The sequence below is a fragment of the Staurois parvus genome, unplaced genomic scaffold (genome assembly GCF_062004578.1).
Source record: "Staurois parvus isolate SC_StPar_1 unplaced genomic scaffold, SC_StPar_1.0 ptg001451l, whole genome shotgun sequence".
Classification (NCBI taxonomy): domain Eukaryota; kingdom Metazoa; phylum Chordata; class Amphibia; order Anura; family Ranidae; genus Staurois; species Staurois parvus.
This window is the reverse complement of record NW_028319247.1, coordinates 1,600,508-1,620,484: the sequence shown is the minus strand read 5'-3', so window position 1 is coordinate 1,620,484 and position 19,977 is coordinate 1,600,508. Positions and strand designations below refer to the sequence as shown.

General features: G+C 44.5%; 1 protein-coding gene across 1 annotated transcript in view; it reads right to left on the bottom strand.

Annotated features, from left to right (window-relative positions):
* Window positions 1-19,977, bottom strand: part of LOC149435916 (uncharacterized) — a 256,377-nt gene that overhangs the window by 125,505 nt on the left and 110,895 nt on the right. The window contains exon 11 of the mRNA XM_089662262.1: window positions 5,473-5,522. The gene's annotated coding sequence lies outside the window, so the exon portion shown is untranslated. The remainder of the gene's footprint in view (window positions 1-5,472; window positions 5,523-19,977) is intronic.

Here is a 19,977-nt window from a genome sequence, read left to right as displayed (position 1 = left end):
TATGTCCATTGTGAGTATGATACCTATTTTTGTTTCTTCAATAAATTATTTTAAACGATAATGCACTAGGTCGGTGCGCCCTTTTTCTGTTTCTCCATTTGTATCCAGTGTATTCGGACCACCCCGGTCTGTTGAGGGCAGCAAGCAGTGCATATTCCAGAAAATTCCAGAACATTCCTATTGGGTCTACTGAGTCCTTTCCTAGCGCAGGAGTAAAGTGTTTGTTGTGTTGGAATTGCCAAAGACTACGGTGCCCAAACATAAGTGATGCTTTAAAAGCCTTTACAAATGAAAAGACAGGGAAAGAGCCACCTTTTTATTGCACTAGGTTGCGCTTTCCTTGTTTTTTAATCTGTTTCAGATTGTTTTCAAACCTTTGTTGGACATTCAAAGGGAGAGCTGCACAGTTCCTGGCATTATTGTTTATAGCTATTATCATTATTATACAGGATTTATGGCGCCAACAGTTTGCTCAGCACTTTACAATATAATGGGAGACAATACAGCAACAATACAGTTCAATACAAGAGGGATAGGAGGGCCTGATCCTGGGAGCTTACAATCTAGGAGGGAGGGGCTAGTGGTAACTGTGAGGGATGGACTGGTAGGAAGAGTAAAAGATTCCATTATTAGCTGAGAGCAGGATAGGCTTCCCTGAAGAGATCGGTTTTCAGAGATCGCCTAAAAGTGAGCAGAGTAGGCGATAGTCTGATAAATTGGGGTAGAGAGTTCCAGAGGATGGGGGAAGCTCTGGAGCAGTCCTGCTCCCTTGTCTCCTCCATGGGAGGAGGAGACAAGGGAGCTAGAGAGCAGGAGGTCGTGTGAGGAGCGGAGAGGACGGTTTGGGTGATATTTAGAGACAAGATTGGGGATGTAATTTGGGGCAGAGTTATATATGGCTTTTTATGTTATTGTGAATGTTTTGAATTTTATCCGTTGGGCAATGGGAAGCCAGTGGAGGGGTTGGCAGCTGATCTATAGCTGAGTCTTTATCTGCAGGGGCTACACCTATAGGCGCAGGGGAGATTATATTGGATTTTGTTTAAAAGTCTTTACAGCTAATCAGTTTAGAGATAACTAGGAGCACTTGTACTAGAATTATTGATGTCACACAAAAATCCAGCATATCACCACTGTCAGTAAAGAGCTCTGTGTTGATTACCAACACAGAGCTCTCTCCTGTCATTTGCTCTGTGATCAGTGGGTCCCAGCCATAAATCATTTGTTGCGACCCGGTGATCAGCATGTGCTGGAGCGAATGGCAACATAGCTGGGGTGCGCACCCTCTACCTGGAAGAGCCCAATCACGTACATATATGTCACCCGGCGCAGAGAGGCTGACTTGCCGAAGTATACATAAATGTGGCGGTCAGCAACTGGATAATATCTCATTATTAAAGGGTTTGGTGTTATGATTATCACACTTCTCACAGTTGTATCTAAATGTGTTTCATACGCAGAACATGGGAGGATTCCACTAAAAAGGAGCACTGAGAACAAAACAACTTGCATCACCGAGTATAATTTAAATGACTGCTTTTTTTTTGCTTTTTTAACAAATATCAGCAAATTGCTTAATAATCCACTTTGAGCGAGAAGCACAGCGTTTTCATGGTGAAATATTGGAGTTATGATCGACAAAAAACATTTGACAAAACAAGGGTACACTGGGACAACCTGCTGATATTTACTTACAATGTGGACTTCAACAAGGACCTTTCAGTAACTTTACAGTCTGCATGAATCAATGTCATAACATACATAGTTTAGATAGAAGGGAGGGTTATATCCCGTCAGGTTTTTTTTTTTCGCATTCCCATTCCAGAGATTTTCCTTCACTTCCTGTCCCACAGCCAAACAGGAAGTAAGAGGAAATCTCTGCAAATTCAGGGAATTCCTTGGGGACCCCTAGGTCAGCAGAACTAGTGTCCCCATTGGAAGATTTCCCCTCCATTACTTTTCTGGGGACAACCCAAAATTTGGGATTTTCTTTTACTTTCAATGATAACGGTACGCAGGACAAATGGAGAGGGTGAGTCTCCCTAATGGGAAGACAGACAGAAATAAAAACTGACAGGCGTTCTAATTCCTCTGCACTCCATCCAAAACTAAAAAAAAAAGTTTTCCCTTTAGTTATACTTTAAAAAAATATCCTTGTGCTGCAGTCGGTGACACTGCCTAGGCTGAGATGATGTCATCAGTGTGCTGCAGACAGGAGGAAGCATTTCCTCAGTCTCCTCTCCAACAAAGATCAGACTGCAACATTGTAACTTTGTAGCAAATTATTATTATTATTATATAAGATTTCTGGCGCCAACAGTTTGCTCAGAGCTTTACAATATAACAGGAGACAATACAATTACAATACATTTCAGTACAGAAGGAATTGGAGGGCCCGACTCATGGAGCTTACAATCTAAAGGAAGGGGGAGGTGATACAAAAGGTGATAGCTGTGGGGGATGATCTGGCGGAGGTGATTCAAGTACAGTTCTTAGGTGGAGGTGGGGTAGGCTTCCCTGAAGAAGTGAGTTTTCAAAGATCGCCTAAAGGCAGACAGGGTGGGGGCTGACCGGACATGCTGTGGTAGGGAGTTCCAGAGGATGGGAGAGGCTCTGGAGAAGTCCTGGAGGCAAGCGTGGGAGGAGGTGATGAGGGAGCTAGAGAGAAGAATATCATGGGAGGAGCGGAGTGGGCGATTTGGGCGGTATCTGTGGATGATCTGTGAAAATCACAGTGTGAGAGGCTGCAGCAGGGGCTGATCTGTGTCAGGCATTTGTGAACACAGCCAAGAATTGCACGGGCACCAGGATTTACCTAACTGTGTCATCTCTAAGCCGGCATCTCAGTCCAGGGAGACCCTGGATGATGCCTGAACAAAGATGGTGCGACCCTTCTAGAGGAGAAGGCAGATGAGGGCACACTCTGGGGGAGTTCTGCAATCTGTGAGAGGTAATAATTACCTGGAAGTGTTAGAGATTACTGTGCTGTGTAATATAAAGACATATCTGATGCTAGGTCATTCTATGATTTCATTGGTGGCTTTCCAGCTGTGCAGACTATAGGATGGGAAATGTCCATAGCACATATGTATATCACCTAGAAGCCAAGCGCTGGGTGTTGGTAGAAGCCATTACAATAGCCTTGCTGTTGGGTGAGACTGATCTATCCCTCCTGACGGGTAAAGGGGCCTCGGTACAAGCCATTGTCACTGGTGTATGGTGATGAGATTTGGCTGCACGGAGCATTAGCCCCCAGCCAAACATAAACATTGGGAGGAAGTTTGGCTGAGGTTAAATCATGTTTTATTTAAACCCAGCTCAGTGTGAAGATGGAAACTGGCCTGTTAGAAAAGTGAAAAGCAGATTGAAGACAGCCTGCAGGCATTAGAAGTGACCCCGAATTTCTATCCCCTCTCGACTGAAACATCAACTGGCTCCAGTGTCAAGGACAGGAAACATTAGTAATAAGTTCATGGATGTACATTTTCCCCTGGGAAACGCAGGGAGACGACACATCAAAAGTCACAACGGTGGGTTTTTCCTTTCTGTCTGTTTTTGTCTACTGCTTCCAGTGTGGGAGGAGGTTTCAACATTCCGCGTGTTATAGAGCCTCCGTATGCTCAGTGATAGTTCTCATATGTACGGCTGCATCGGTAGTCACTATTGCCACAAATACGGATGACACCAACGTACACAAAGTCACAAGCCATCCTCACAATATACACTGTATCATCCATAGGCACAAAATAAACAGACTCATCATTGGTCCACATACATCACTAGGCTCGATTCACAAAAGCAGAACTCGTGTGGGTAAACCGCAGCAGGTCAGTGTGAAAGCATCCTTATGGAGGGCTCAGGATAGTAAGGGCTGGGGGGGGGGGGTAAAACCCCATAGTTGAGACGTGTTTTCACCACACACCCCCAATCATTGGTGTGACATCTAGGGTTGCAATGGTGACCCCACCCATACTCCAGGGAACACATGCAGTCTCACCGTCACATTCTGTTTTAACATTTGGACAGGAGTGGTGGAGGGGGCAGCATATACAGGAATCGATCCTCTCCATTTTCCTCCTGAAACCGCTCAAAGCCGGAGGAAAATGTTCATTATGCTATTCAAAATAAAAAATGTAGAATTCTGAACCATTTCATTTTACTGTGGCCTGTTACCAAATCACTTAAAGGAGAAGTACAGCCAAAGCTCTTTTGGCTGTACTTCTCCTGTGGATCACAGGAGTGCAGTTTGTTCTGCACTCCAGTGCCTCGTTTTCAGCTGACAGCTGGCAGAGGGGAGGGGGCAGACCAGACAGCGATGACTGACAGTCACCGCTCTCTGCTTACAGCGGCAGTCATGTGATCGCAGAATTCTCACACTGAGAGCCGGCAGGGGACAGATGCTGCTACGGCCCGATGCTACATCCACCTAAGTATAATTTGGAGGGGGGGCTGGACCCCATACTTCTCTTTTAAGTGGCCTTTGCTCTTCATAGGGTTGAGCACCCCTGACCTATGCTAACTAACCAGTGTAAGAAAGATGTAAATACTTACGTATTCTCAGGCCACTCTGCTCTGGTCACATGATCAGCCTCCCCTGTGTCAGCCAGGGGTAGATGCAGGGAAGAGGCAGGAGCGCCAACCATGGTTCAGCCATTGAAGTCTACGGGTGAGATCATTGCTCCATGGTTCACTAGTCATAGTCTGAGTGCTCTCTCCTCTCCCTGCCACTGGTTGGCACAAGGGATCACGTGGCCGGACTGGACCAGCATGGGCTGAAACTATACAAGTATATACATCTTTTCTTCAGAAAATAGGTGTTATGAGGAGGTAGAGGACAGTTTTAAGGATAGTTAGGGTTTGCCTGGATTCCACTTTAACTGTCAGAAGAAGCATCTTAGATTGTAAGCTCCCAGGATCAGGCCCTCCTATCCCTCTTGTATTGAACTGTATTGTTGCCGTATTGTCCCCCGTTATATTGTAAAGCGCTGAGCAAACTGTTGGTGCCATATAAATCCTGTATAATAATAATAATAATAATAATAATAATAATAAAAGCAAACATTGGATAACCCCAGGTTCACACCTAAACGTTTTCTGCAGCATTGTGCAGAAACACAGTACAGTCCATTTAACATGGGACAGGTTCCCATCTCCGCGTTCCCACCCGATGCATTTTTTGGAAAGGGTCAGGGACTTTTTTTAAAACGCAAAACATTGCTTTTTTTGGTTCTATAGACTTCAATGGGAACGCTGCAGAAAAGCATGTATTGCGTTTTTGCTGCATTTAAAATCTGCCTAGCAACAAGAAAAATGAAAAACAAAAATGGAAAAAAAAAAAAGCAAAAACGCATCATAAACACGGAAAAAAATACAAGTGTAAAAACGCAAAACGCAATGCAGAAACGCCTCAAAAGCAACCTGAATAGGTGTGAACCTAGACTAATTACACGACAGACATAAATAGTCACTTACCTCTCCAAAGCTGTCAGCAGTGTGGTGCCCGTAGCTCAGCTTGTATTCATCTAAGCATGGATCAATAAAATGAAAGCATGGTAAGTTATAGACCTTTACATTAGATTGTATATAAAAGTCAATTCACCTTTCCAACCTAAAGTGCATCTCTAGCTACATTTTAGGGGAAGTAGTACATAGCTGAAAACCCCTATAGAGTTTTTGCTCCTTGTTAGGGAGATCTCCCTTCATTTATTTAAACCTGAAGTACATACAGAAAGCGAATGGACCTCTCTCCACAGTGAGGGGGATTCCCCTCTTAGATCTGTCTGTAGCTGGAACAGGTGTCCCCATTAAAAGCCTTCCCCTAATGTTCTGTTTTAAGGACAACTACAAAATGTGGAATTTCCTCTCACTGTCTGTCTCGGTGACAATGGCCACTAATAAGGAGGGTGACTTTCACCAGCGGGGACACTGACAGCAGTAAAGACCTGACAAAGGTTCTAACCCTTCCCTACTCTATTCAAAACAACAACAAAAAAAACCTCTAGGTAGCGGAATATAACATGAAGCAGAACTAAACTCAGACAACTCAGACAAATTTTCTTTTTTTCTTGTGCTGAACGTCTGGGATTTGCAGCAGGTTTCCCCACATGTGCACAAATGCCACTGGACGCTATACTGCCCATCCAGCAGAAGCTGCGGAAAATTCGCTGCATGTGCACAGATGTGCCTCCAGTCTCTTCCAGCTCCCAAATGCCTGGAGGAGACAGCAGAAAATCTGCGTACGTGCGGGGGGGGGGGGGGGGGGGGGATTCAAAAATGGTGGTGTGGAGAAGCGGTGGATGGAAGCAATCTAGTTATGCTTTAAGCTGCCCATAGACATTAGATTCCTCCATCCACACCAGCGAGGAGGATGGAGCGATTCCCCCAAACAATCTCCTATAAAGCGGGGACGGTCACACACCAAATTCAGCCTGTCCCTGCTGAAGCGGCTTAATTTCAGTCTGTCTATGGCCAGCCTAAAGCCAACCACAGATGAAGCCATTTTTTTTCTGCAACCACGGGTTGCAAGAAAAACATAATTGCTCAATTCCCCCATGAATACTGCCAGTGTTGATGGGGAATCCCTGCTGAAGAGCTACTGTGTTCTCCCAGCGGGGGACGGGGGAGCCATCCTGGCCAGGAAAACAGAGTGGTTATTGCAATAATCGCATGCAAAATCTGACAGGCTGGGGGTACTAAGATGATCGATCAGTTTGCCCGTGCATGGATCACATCTCAGCCAGTCCCTGCTGAACCGGCCTGTCTATGGCCAGCCTAAAGCCGACCATAGATGGGAGATATTTTTTTTTGTTGTTGCAACCACGGGTTGCAAGAAAAAAAAACAGAAATGCTTGATTCCCTCATTAATACTGTCAGTGTTGATGGGGAATCCCCCATCTATTGTATTCTCCCAAAGGGGGGAGAGGACACAGTGATTATTACAATAATCGCATGCAAAATTCGACAGGCTGGGTGTAACCAAGTTGATCGATTAATCAACTTGGGTACAATCAGCCTGCCCATACATGGATCGAATCTCGGCCGGTCCCTGCTGAGGGGCAGGACAGCGGCTAAATGGTAAGCACTTCCATCTGGCACCGCTAGGGTCGTTGGTTCGAATCCCAACCACGGCACTATCTGGAGTTTGCATGTTCTCCCTGTGCCTGCGTGGGTTTCCTTAGGGTACTCCGGTTTCCTCTCACACTCCAAAGGCATGCTGGTAGGTTAACTAACTCCTGACAAACCCTAGGTTCACATCTGTACGGGTGGTGCAGCTGCGGCTCCACACAAAAATCCTTGCAGCTGCACCACCCACACAGAGAAATGCGGACCGGCAGGCAGGTGCCATTAATTCTAATGGCACGCCGCCAGCACTGGGAGCAACCGAGGTTCCCCTGCGGGCTGCATTTTCCGAAGAAGTGCAGGCACTTCTTTCCCTGCGTGTAACAGGCACAGGAGTCCATTCAAATGAATCGGCTCTCGTACCCGTGTAAAACGCGGCCCGCACGGCCCCATAGATGTGAACCGGGGGTAAATTGTCCCTAGTATGTGGATGTATGGATGTGAGTTAGGGACCTTAGATTGTACACCCCTTGAGGGTTAGGGACTGATGTGAATGTACAATATATGTAAAGTGCTGTGTAAATATACAAGTATATACAAGTATCTGTAATAAAAATAATAGAATAAAAAACGGCCGAGATTTGAACCGTCTATGGCCGGCTTAACAATAACACAGATCTTACAGACGAGAATGCCGGTTCCTCTTATTACTAGGATTACAATGGGTGTTAATGGAAATGCAATCTTTTCATTCCACTGATCACAGCTCAGCACACAATGCGAGATAAAGCTGATTTTATCCTTACATCTCATGTATGTTATTTTGCTGTGCAGAGATTACAAAGACCACCCAAACATGTTTGTGTTTGAAGAAAATAAATCAGTTCCCTTAACAGGATCTGAACCCGTTATCCGCCTCTCATGCTGTACCCCGAAGCGTGGGGTCTGTGACATACAAGAGTGTGTGTGTGTGGCGAGGAGAATACACACAGCGCCGATCATTGCTCCTCACTTACAGGGAGTATATAAAGAGAGAGTTCAGGAAAAATAGGTGACGATACTCCGAGTGACGAAAACATCATTCTACAGAGCTTACACCTATTATCACAATACACACTATATTACCAAAAGTATTGGTTGGCCGGCCTTTCCCCGCACATGAACTTTAATGGCCCCCCCCAGTCTTAGTCCGTAGGGTTCAATATTGAGTTGGCCCCGCCCTTTGCAGCTATAACAGCTTCAACTCTTCTGGGAAGGCCGTCTACAAGGTTTAGGAGGGTGTCTATGGGAAGGTTGGACCATTCTTCCAGAAGCACATTTGTCAGGTCACTTGGAGTCACTGAGCTCCTGAGAGCGACCCATTCTTTCACCAATGTTTGTAGAAGCCGTCTGCATGCCTAGGGGCTTGATTGTATACACCTGTGTCCATGGAGGGGATTGGAACACCTGAATCACATGATTTGGAGGGGATTGGAACACCTGAATCCAATGATTTGGAGGGGATTGGAACACCTGAATCCAATGATTTGGAGGGGATTGGAACACCTGAATCCAATGATTTGGAGGGCGGGGACAATACTTTCGGCAATATAGTGTATGTCCCAGACCAAGGGTGAGATGCCGCAGCAAGGGTGAAGCAAAGTATTACACGTTTCCAGCTCCAAAGACAACACATTACACAAGAAAACAAGGACGGCGTACTTTTATAAAAATAAGATTCACATAACCACATGTCTATCGGGGCTACTTTTTAATTTTTCGCACACGTGTAAGAATTTGGGGTTTTTTTTCCAGAATTTACATTCAACCCCGAAAGAATGATATATTTCCTGAAAGCAAAGACCCTGGAGAATAAAATGGTGGCAGGTGCAATTTGTATGTCTGAACAGATTTGCACAGCTGTTTATCACACACATATTTTCAGGAACAAATACGGCACTAAAATGAATCTTAGTACAAACAAACACAATATGATACTCAGTTTTTTTGGCAAAATTTAAAAGGTTACGTCGAGTGAAATTGCAAAAAAACTGTGATACTTCAAATTCTCCATAGGTGACACTTTAAAATGGTTGTAAACCCTCACATGTACCCAGTGAAGTGACTGGCCTCAGGAGATACACAGAAACAAATCTCCCTACATAGGTTGTACTTGTTCTTCTGTAGCCATCTCTTCTTTACAACTGTTAAAAGTACAGAATTTATACAGCTTTTCTGAGCTTTCAGAAATAAGGGGACAGGGAGCTGAAGTTACACTCTGCAGAGCTCAGTGAGAGCTGGTTGGAGGAAAGGGACATTCCCCCAACCTCCACCGTCAAACTCATGAAAATACTCGGTATTGGCACAGATAACGGTGCATCCCTTTCTGCAATGACTGCTGTTTGCAAATAACAGCTGTGCAAGTTACCTGATAGTGTAACAAAAGTTATATTTTTAATAACTATTTAAAGAAGAATTCACTACTAAGGTTCAAAATTCCTTCATCTATCTGATTAACAAGTAAAAGGATAATAAACCCCCTTATCCTGTGACAATGCATCATCCTATTGCAACTAAACAAATACTTTCAGCCACACATTAGCCCTGGTTCACACCAAACGCAACTTTGAAAACTCTTTACTTGGGACCCTGTGCGATTTAACATGCGATTTGCCTGACATCTGTGCGACTTCATGCAAAGATGTCAATGCAAATCGTACTTGAAATCGGGAAAAAAGGACAGGAAACACTTTTGAAATTGGTGTGACTCCGATAGAGTCTGAGTCCCACCGTTTTGAACAGTTCCAATACAGGCAATAGAAGTGAAAAAATGTCATCAGCACACCAAGGAATCTTCAAAATGGGTCCAAAGCTTTATGTCGTGGTCACATGGTACATACTGAGGCAATGTTTCAGAGCCACGCAGGGCCACTTTGTCAGGCTCCTCTGTCGTCACTTGCCTGATGAAGGGGCCCGAAACGTCTCCTATGTGTTTATCATGTGACCAGGAAATAAAGCTTTAGACCCATTTTGAGGATTCCTTGGTGTGTTCGTGACATTTCGTCATTTGGATTGTCTGCGGTTGCCAGCCTGTGGTCACCACAGCACCCAGCAATACTGAATAGCCATTTGCAGGAACACGTGCTTTGGGAATACTGCGTTTTATTACCAGCAATAGGGTGCAACTTCGATTCTGAACGATGAAATTACATGACAAGATGCACCGGTGTGAACCAGGGCTTATTATGAGTTAAACAAATACTCAGAAAATAGTTTTCAAACTGATCTTGATATCTGTCCTCAAACCGCCATGTGTACTTTTCATAATAAAAAGGTGAAAACACAAAGCTTTCATCCAGGCATGGAAAATTAAACCCCCACCAGCAGAACGCCAGCCAACAAGCTGCTTGCCGTTTTGTTGCAGAGCCACAGACAGGAGCAGGGGTGGACTGACCATTCGTGCAATGCCCAGGGTCAGTAGGGGGCCCTACTAGGATTTTTTGGGTGTGGTTTGAGTGTGGGTGAGGACACAGGGGCCCCATGATCCCCTATTGCCCGGGGGCCCCATGAGTTGTCAGTCCGCCCCTGGACAGGAGTGTAGAATTCAACAACAACCCAAAAGTCTATGGAGAAAATACACATCGGTTCACCCTAAGTGTCAATGACTTTTTTCCGGATGTTGCGTAAACATTGTAGAGTAAAAATAGCTTCACAAATCTTAAGTGGTTCATAAATGTTAATGTCCTCTTTTCTTTTTCATTAGTAGGAGAATATGAAATGGGCTTGTCTAGGAGATGAATGGTTGAAGTCAGCATTGGCGATGGTGTCCAAGCAGCTGGGAATCGTTAGCCGTGAAGCCATCCTTCAGAAGGTCTGGGTGATAAGAGAGCAGGTTGACATGAGCTCCATGTCTCCTCTTCCCGAGTTGTAAATCACAAGCAGACTTATAAGTAGTACTGGGAATCCCTACAGGCCATCCTGAAGCTCTGACACCCACCTTTTCCGATGAAAGTCCCACAAACCCTGCTGCTCTTTGTCAACTGATTACAAGTATGTGGCCTTGATGTACTACATGGAATAAATGAAGCAATAAACAATTTTAGCACAAACTATGCAAAGCTGGGATATAACAAGTGTTTCTGCTGAAGTATTAATATAATACAGTGTGTTTTGGTCTGCTAGACAGGTACGAATAATAAATGGCGGTTTTAAGAACACTTGGAAGGACAAGAAACGCAATATTATCCCAAGACTGCAGACCAGAAAAAAAACTTCTGAGACTCCCAGCCGAGGAGACACTTCAGAGTTCTTCAGCTGGAGACTTGATGAATTCTTTGTTTTGAGAAGATCTTAGAAGGTATTTATTCTGCAGCATTAACCATGGAGAAGGCCAGGTCCCGCTACCTCCTCATACATAACTCAGGACAAGGCGGAAAGTCACACGCAGAATGTTTTCCCAGGGAGAAATACTACAAGTACTCCAAACTATATAAACCAAGTCTAACGCAGAGTAGCTGATCTCACACGGCGTTGAATGTGGCCAAAGCTGCACATGGCACACAATGTTTAACATGAAGAACATTAACGAGGAATTACTGAGGACATAAAACCGGTAAGGCAGTTGGTATGTACTGTCACAATAACCTTTCGTGTGAAAAATCAGCTCCAACGCTCCCCGTATTCCAAGAATTTAAACTGTTAGGAGGCAACTTCAATTCATGTGACCGTCCACAGTAAATCGGTGTGCACAGGTTAATACTATGCGGCAGTAAAAAGGCCGATCAACACTCCCATTAATACTGATAAAGCATTTTCTGAAAGGTGCCTGTGCCAAAAGGTCAGCCTCCTGTGGTAAGAAGGCAGCAATAATGATGCTTGACACGGGACTTGGAAGTTACTTGAGATCAGTAGTAGCAGTGTCTACTACAGTGACTTCTAACTTCTACAGTATATGTGTCAAACACCCGGCTCGTGGGCAGAATCTGGCTCACGGGGCCATTTTATGTGGTCCTCACACCTCTCCTGCAGCTGCGGCACAACCCTAGTCTCTGCCACCAGTCTCAGCAGAGAGGAGGACAGAACTCCTCCTACAGATCCTGCACCTCTCTGTACAGCCACAGCACCCCCTTGTCTCTGCCTCCCCTGGTCTCAGCATTCAGCAGACTCCAGCCCTCCTCCAATTCTCCTCCACACTCTGCACTTTCTGCTTCCCAGCTCAACCCCCAGCTTCTTACCAGCAGCAGCACATGGTAAGGGGGGGGTGAGCGGTGATATAAGGGAGGGTGAGGGACTCTTGACTTCTGATGGTGTTGGGGCTCAGGACATCTGATGTAAGGGGGGATGGGATGCTCTGGAAATCTAGTCTAAGGCCTAGTTCACACTGGCATTGAAAGCTGAGGGGCTCCTCAAATGCCTATGCAAATTATACTATGGGCAGCACACAGTGCTGTTCACATTATCAAAACATGAAGCGTTAGCGTCGAGTCGCTTCGAAATTGAAGCCTCATGTGGTCAGGAGGCGTCTGAAGTCTTTCAACGCCATCCATTTAAGTCTATGGTGATGCTCCAGAAGCGCACTGGCAGGCGTTTGCGGCACGTTAATAACATTACAGTTTATTATAGGAGTTTGTGGTGTGGTTTTAACACTTGTAAAACGCTTCAAAACTGCACATAGGACGTTTGGGGAGCGGTTTTAATGCTTGGAATAAGTCAGTCCAACGCCCATACTAAAACTCATTAACGCCAGTCTAACGCTCATACTAAAGCTATAGCAGCGTTTGGTAAGAGTCATAAATGTAGTCAAGTGTGAACAAGCCCTTACAGATACAGCCGGCCCTATGGGGGCAACCATGATGCTGATGTGATCTTTGAGAACGCCCTGGAGGGGCGAAACGCGTTGACGTATTTCCAGTTCCGGTGAAGGTGTAGTGACGTCACGTCTGGTAAGTGAAGTGCACGCTGGTTTGCGGCACTCCGGAGCCATTCTCCAAGGGAGATTGTTTTTTCAACTACTGCCAGTTTACTTCCTACGGAACAACTTGTATGAAGTTGATCTGCCATTATGAGCTATGCTGTTAGCTTCAGAGGCTTATTTACAAAAGCGTGGTTATATATTTTACCATGTGAGTGCATTATGGGCAACGGTTTTAATTAATAAATAGTCTATACAGCATTGCACTATTTGTGTTTTTTTGTTTCTTTCCATTGCTATCTATACGTGAGGATCGTTTTGGAGGACATCAAGTACAGACACATCTGGGGAGGATGCACCCCATCTCTTTAGCCTGTTTGATTCTTTAGCCATACCAGCTAAGAGTCCACTCCATTTGGTGAGTGCGGATCAGATTGTCAATCACGGATGGTGTGGGCACTTTGAAGATTTTTTTGAGCATTATTTTGGGATTGGAGCACATTTTTATTTTTTTGGGACTTTCTTTTGGACTTTTGTTATATGCATATATAATTTTTAATGACTTTTATATATCTTTTGCGCTTGTGTGGTGTTTACATGATGCTGATGTGGCCCACTATGAAATGGAGTTTGGCACCTCTCTAGAGGAATCCCACAGATATAGTATATACATAGTTACACTGATCTAAGCTGGACCAATGTAACTATGTATAAAATATTCATACCTGGAATTCTTGTTTAAAGTCAACTTGTGACCAGACGTCATCTATTTCTAATGCCCTGGACCCACTGTGGTATATGGGTGTAACACACAGGAAGTGCAACATGACTAATTCCAAGCAATGCATGGTCAAACACTTCTCCATAGCGGCTTCTTTTCTGCTGCGTCTAAAGCCTCGTACACATGATGAGAATACTGGACGAATGATCGTCCGTTTTTTTGCATGCTAGTCTCCATATCGAAAGTGCAGAGGTTACTAAAGTTAGGAAAATTCTTGTACAACAGAATAAAAATTAGAAAGTGATGTAATGAAACCTGTGTACTAACAATCAGATTATCGTACGATCGCTCCGAAAGTGGTGCTTTTCCTACGATTTTCTGATCATGTGTACTAGGCTTAAGGCTGTGCATAGACATGAGCTGACAGAGGTCAAATCCAGATATATTCTACCTGACAATCTCATATCTATGGGGACAGGACAACCCCTTTCAATGAGAACATCAGTCTGACAGGTTAACAAACTTCTCTGTCCCTGAGCTGCTCCTCCTACCTTCTCAGAGACAGAGCCAGGAACATTCGGCCAAGCCAAATATTTATGTTTATGGAGCACCCTGACACCTAAGGTCCTGGATGACGGCTAGAACATGCCAGAATGGCCAAGATCCCTCCCGTCTCTATAAGACCCTCATCAATCGACTCAAACTGGCTAAAAAAATCTGGGATTGTTTTTCTAAAACTGGAGCAGACAGAATATGGAGAAACTGTTTTTTAACCAATCGGCTTCTATCTTCAGCTTGTTCAGTTAAAGTGTTACTAAACCCACAACAGTACAATCAGTCTGTAGATGCAGTAAAGCATTCTTGTTATACTCACTGTAGAACGCAAGGGGTTCATTGGGTTCTACAGTGAGTAGACAAGGTGGAGACGAGGGGGTGCAAAAGCTGCAGGAGAGGTCTGAGGGCCACATGAAATGGCCAGATTTGGCCCTCGGGCCTTGTGTTTGACACCTGTGCTGTAAAGCATGCTTAAACGCACTGTGGAACCTAAGGGGTTAATCCTCTGCATTGTGTAAAAAGGCTGTTTGATCCTTCGACTAAGATGCCAGCAAGGTGGAGGTGAGGTAATGATATGGGCTGGTATTATTAAAGAAGAGCTAGTTGGACCTTTTCGGGTTGAAGATGAACTCAAAATCAGCTCCCAAACCTACTGCCAATTTTTAGAATACACTTTCTTCAAGCCGTGGTACAGGAAAAAGTCTGCATCTTTCAAGAAGACCATTATATTTATGCAGGACAATGCTCCATCGCATGCATCAAAGTACTCCACTGTATGGCTAGCCAGTAGAGGCCTTAAAGATGAAAGAAAAATGACATGGCCCTCTTCTTCACCTGACCTAAACCCTATTGAGAAGATGTGGGCCCTTCTTAAATGGAAGATTTACGGTGAAGGAAAACAGTACACCGCTCTGAACAGTGTCTGGGAGGCTGTGGTTGCTGCTGCACAAAATGTTCTCAACAGATCAAGAAACTGACAGACTCCAAGAATGGAAGGCTTATGACTGTTATTGGAATCTATTGGGTGGCTATATTGGTCACTGATTTTATTTTTTTGGGAAATGTCAAAAATGTTTATTTGTAGATTTTGAGTTGTTTGTTTATTATTCTCACTTTAACAGATAAAAAAAAAACAAGTGAGACGGGAAATTTTGCGCTTTTCATTTACTTGCATAAAAATTCTGCACACATATTCTCCTAAGAAAGCCAAAACCTCACTTTTACTTTCTTAAATATTCAGGTTTGAGGTTTAACATTTTTAATTGACCGAGAGCGCTATAATTGTTCAATAATAATATTAATCCTCAAAAATACAACTTGCCTAATAATTGTGCAGAGTGTAGCTGTGTAAAACATTAAAAATAAGTGCCTATACTGTGTAAAATCCAGTAACACACAGTCTCACCCTGCCCTGCACATGCTCATTTGCTATTTTTCGGCACTGTGCCAAAAATGTAGAGGTTGATCTGCTTAAAGCCTAAGGATTTACTGCTGCTCAGGGGCTCTGGGCTTCAAAAAAATGGCAGCCTCCAGCAAGAATATCAAGTTATATACCCTAGTCCACAAGCGGTAGGCTGTTGGGCAGGACCACCAAGTAGGAAACATTGATCCCGTATTCACACACCCTCTGAAACAAAGGAAGTTATATCCAGAAGCAGGTTTTTTTTTTTTTAAATAGACTCTCTGCGTAGCAATAATAAGATATTTTGTATGATATTGGGTTTAAGACAAATTTGATTGTACAGCTGGGTAGATATATCTCCACTCATAGGGGAATTTTGTTGTTTTTATTTTATGTAGTGAGTTGAAGTCTTCCAACAGAGCAGAATATATGGTAATGTTGATCAATTAGATCCTTTTTTTTTTCGGTAGCCTTGTATACAAATCAATATACATTCATCACTTCGGCTTGTAAACTTTCCACTCTTTTTTCTACAATTGTACTTTAAGTTTGTTGCTGCAGACAAACACCAAGTCCAAAGACAAATCTCATCTCTAACTTCTATCAGCCCATATGTCAGGAATAAGCCGCACTTCTCACACTACAAAAAAACAATCTGCCGTCTTGCTGAGTTACAGAAGTTTTCCCCGACAGCCACTCAACCGAAATCAAAAGCAGACAAGGTTTTAATAAGTGAAATGTCTAAAAAAAAAAAACAAAAGTTATCATCTACAAAAGGATAGAAGAAGCAAATCTTTAAGATTTAGAACTGGGCGTTTTGCCACTAAAGTCATTTAAAATAAATTTCACTTTAAGGCAATTCATCACGGTCTCTGTTGCATCATGGTCCTCCAGATTGTGTCGGATAACCATATGGTGGGATGCTGGGGAAGTAGGTAGACACGGCATAATGCAATGTATCACACCACACCACTTCACAAGGCAGATATGTGGCTGGCAGGTCTGACAATACTTACATTGTTTCATCAGTCTGAGCAGAAGAGTCCAGATGGGGGAACAGACCTCTCACAATATCTGAAGCCCACCTATGGGAGGACTGCTCAGGTGAGCTGATCCTGGCGGTGACATCATCACCAGATGACAATGCTGTCACATCAAAACCTGACCGGCATTTCTCTATATAGCAGGACTGAATGAATCTCAGGAGCCAATGATAACAAAGAGAGTGTCTAAAGATGGTCATATATAGCACATTACATGACGGTCTCCTATATCTATGAAGCAGCATTTGACAGTCAGCAACTGGACAAGATAGAAATCGATTTCCAATTGCTAAAGTTAAAGTGGTTGTAAAGGCTCAGTGCCCGTTCAAATACGCATCCAATCCGTCAGTGGGAGGAATAGTGCCCCATCATTGGTGTCAGTGGGAGGAATAGTGCCCCATCATTGGTGTCAGTGGGAGGAATAGTGCCCCATCATTGGTATCAGTGGAAGGAATAGTCCCCCATCATTGGTGTCAGTGGGAGGAATAGTGCCCCATCATTGGTATCAGTGGGAGGAATAGTCCCCCATCATTGGTGTCAGTGGGAGGAATAGTGCCCCATCATTGGTGTGAGTGGGAGAAATAGTGCCCCATTATTGGTGTCAGTGGAAGGAATAGTCCCCCATCATTGGTGTCAGTGGGAGGAATAGTGCTCCATCATTGGTGTCAGTGGGAGGAACAGTCCCCCATCACTGGTGTCAGTGGGAGGAATAGTGCCCCATCATTGGTGTCAGTGGGAGGAACAGTCCCCCATCACTGGTGTCAGTGGGAGGAATAGTGCCCCATCATTGGTGTCAGTGGGAGGAACAGTCCCCCATCATTGGTGTGAGTGGGAGGAATAGTGCCCCATCATTGGTGTCAGTGGGAGGAATGGTGCCCCACTATTGGTATCAGTGGAAGGAATAGTGCTCCATCATTGGTGTCTGTGGGAAGAATAGTGCCCCATCATTGGTGTCAGTGGGAGGAATAGTGCCCCATCATTGGTGTCAGTGGGAGGAATAGTGCCCCATCATTGGTGTCAGTGGGAGGAATGGTGCCCCACTATTGGTATCAGTGGGAGGAATAGTGCTCCATCATTGGTATCAGTGGGAGGAATAGTGCTCCATCATTGGTGTCAGTGGGAGGAATAGTGTCCCATCATTGGTGTCAGTGGGAGGAATAGTGCCCCATAATTGGTATCAGTGGGAGGAATAGTCCCCCATCATTGGTATCAGTGGGAGGAATAGTCCCCCATCATTGGTATCAGTGGGAGGAATAGTGCCCCAACATTGGTATCAGTGGGAGGAATAGTGTCCCATCATTGGTGTCAGTGGGAGGAATAGTGCCCCATAATTGGTATCAGTGGGAGGAATAGTCCCCCATCATTGGTATCAGTGGGAGGAATAGTCCCCCATCATTGGTATCAGTGGGAGAAATAGTGCCCCACCATTGGTATCAGTGGGAGGAATAGTGCTCAATCATTGGTGTCAGTGGGAGGAATAATGTCCCATCATTGGTATCAGTGGGAGGAATAGTGTCCCATCATTGGTGTCAGTGGGAGGAATAGTGCCCCATAATTGGTATCAGTGGGAGGAATAGTCCCCCATCATTGGTATCAGTGGGAGGAATAGTCCCCCATCATTGGTATCAGTGGGAGAAATAGTGCCCCACCATTGGTATCAGTGGAAGGAATAGTGCTCCATCATTGGTGTCAGTGGGAGGAATAATGTCCCATCATTGGTGTCAGTGGGAGGAATAGTGCCCCATAATTGGTATCAGTGGGAGGAATAGTCCCCCATCATTGGTATCAGTGGGAGGAATAGTCCCCCATCATTGGTATCAGTGGGAGAAATAGTGCCCCACCATTGGTATCAGTGGAAGGAATAATGTCCCATCATTGGTATCAGTGGGAGGAATAGTGTCCCATAATTGGTATCAGTGGGAGGAATAGTCCCCCATCATTGGTATCAGTGGGAGGAATAGTGTCCCATCATTGGTGTCAGTGGGAGGAATAGTGCTCCATCATTGGTGTCTGTGGGAAGAATAGTGCCCCATCATTGGTGTCAGTGGGAGGAATAGTGCTCCATCATTGGTGTCTGTGGGAAGAATAGTGCCCAACTGTTTATATAAATGGGAGAAATGATGACACCCCATTGTCAGTGTCAGTTTCAGGAATAATGCTCCATTGTTGGTGTCAGTGAAAGAAACGGTGCCCCAAGAGTTGGATAAAGGCAAGCAAAGGGCCACAGTTTGGAGACCACTGATCTAAAGTAACAAACTGCCACAAGTGTCCACTGATAAAAAGCAGGCAATACCAGGAATAAAGAGGAGCATTGACTCCTGTTCTCTCTGAGTTTATCTGCCTTTAGAAATCTCTGTTTTGGAGCTGCGACGTGTTACACGTTTAATCAGTCAATTTTTTTCCATTGCCTTTGATTTAGAAATAAAGCTTAATGTAATCCCTGTGATAGGCTGGCCCTTACAAAAGGTATACGGAGCGCAGACAAAAACCAGAGGCTGCCGAGGATCAGCTGCGCTAAAAGACTATTTATTTAGTGGGGCAGATAAGCTGGCCTTCTGGTAGCAGACGGGATCGTGGGATTGAAGCACGGGGTCCTGTGCCAGATTCATTATACAAGGGAGTATTTCCTTTACCTGATAAATGTGGCTCGCCTTGTATACCAGGTTACTTCCTCTGGACATCCCCATCTTAGGGCTTATTAAAACCTCCTGCAAAGCGCAATATAACTTTATATAACATCCTGCCGGGACCATCCATCCTTTGCTTTATCTGCAGGTTGACAGCTCCCTCAAGAACCCAGAAAACCCTTTTGAGAAAAAGCAGAGAGGCGCTTTTTTTCCCCTTTGTGGCAAAACTGCATTGTGGTTAATACTTTATAAAATAAATATTAAGCTGGAGTGTGGGAATGACTTGTAGCATTCACAGAGGGGGGGCAGAGAGGCGGCAGACAGTGAAGCCAAACATGCTGGAGAAGTGAGGCAGGCACAGACTAGGTCTATTCTGACACCCGGCCCATAGAACATACATCTGTTTATCTTTTATAAGTTCCATGCTGTGATGTGAACTTGACTTGAATACAAAGGTCCATAAAGTTGCCATGGATAGCAGTAACCAAAAGAAATACAGAACTTTAACCCCTTGAACTGAAGATCTACCAGGTCTGGCAGCATGGGTATCTCTACGGCACAGGAAAACCAGGTGGTTTAGTGTCCCTTTCATTGTGACAGTGAAGACATTCATGGAAGCACACACTCCTGAAATGCAGGGAAAATATATTAGCTGCAATTTTACCAGAGATATTTTAATC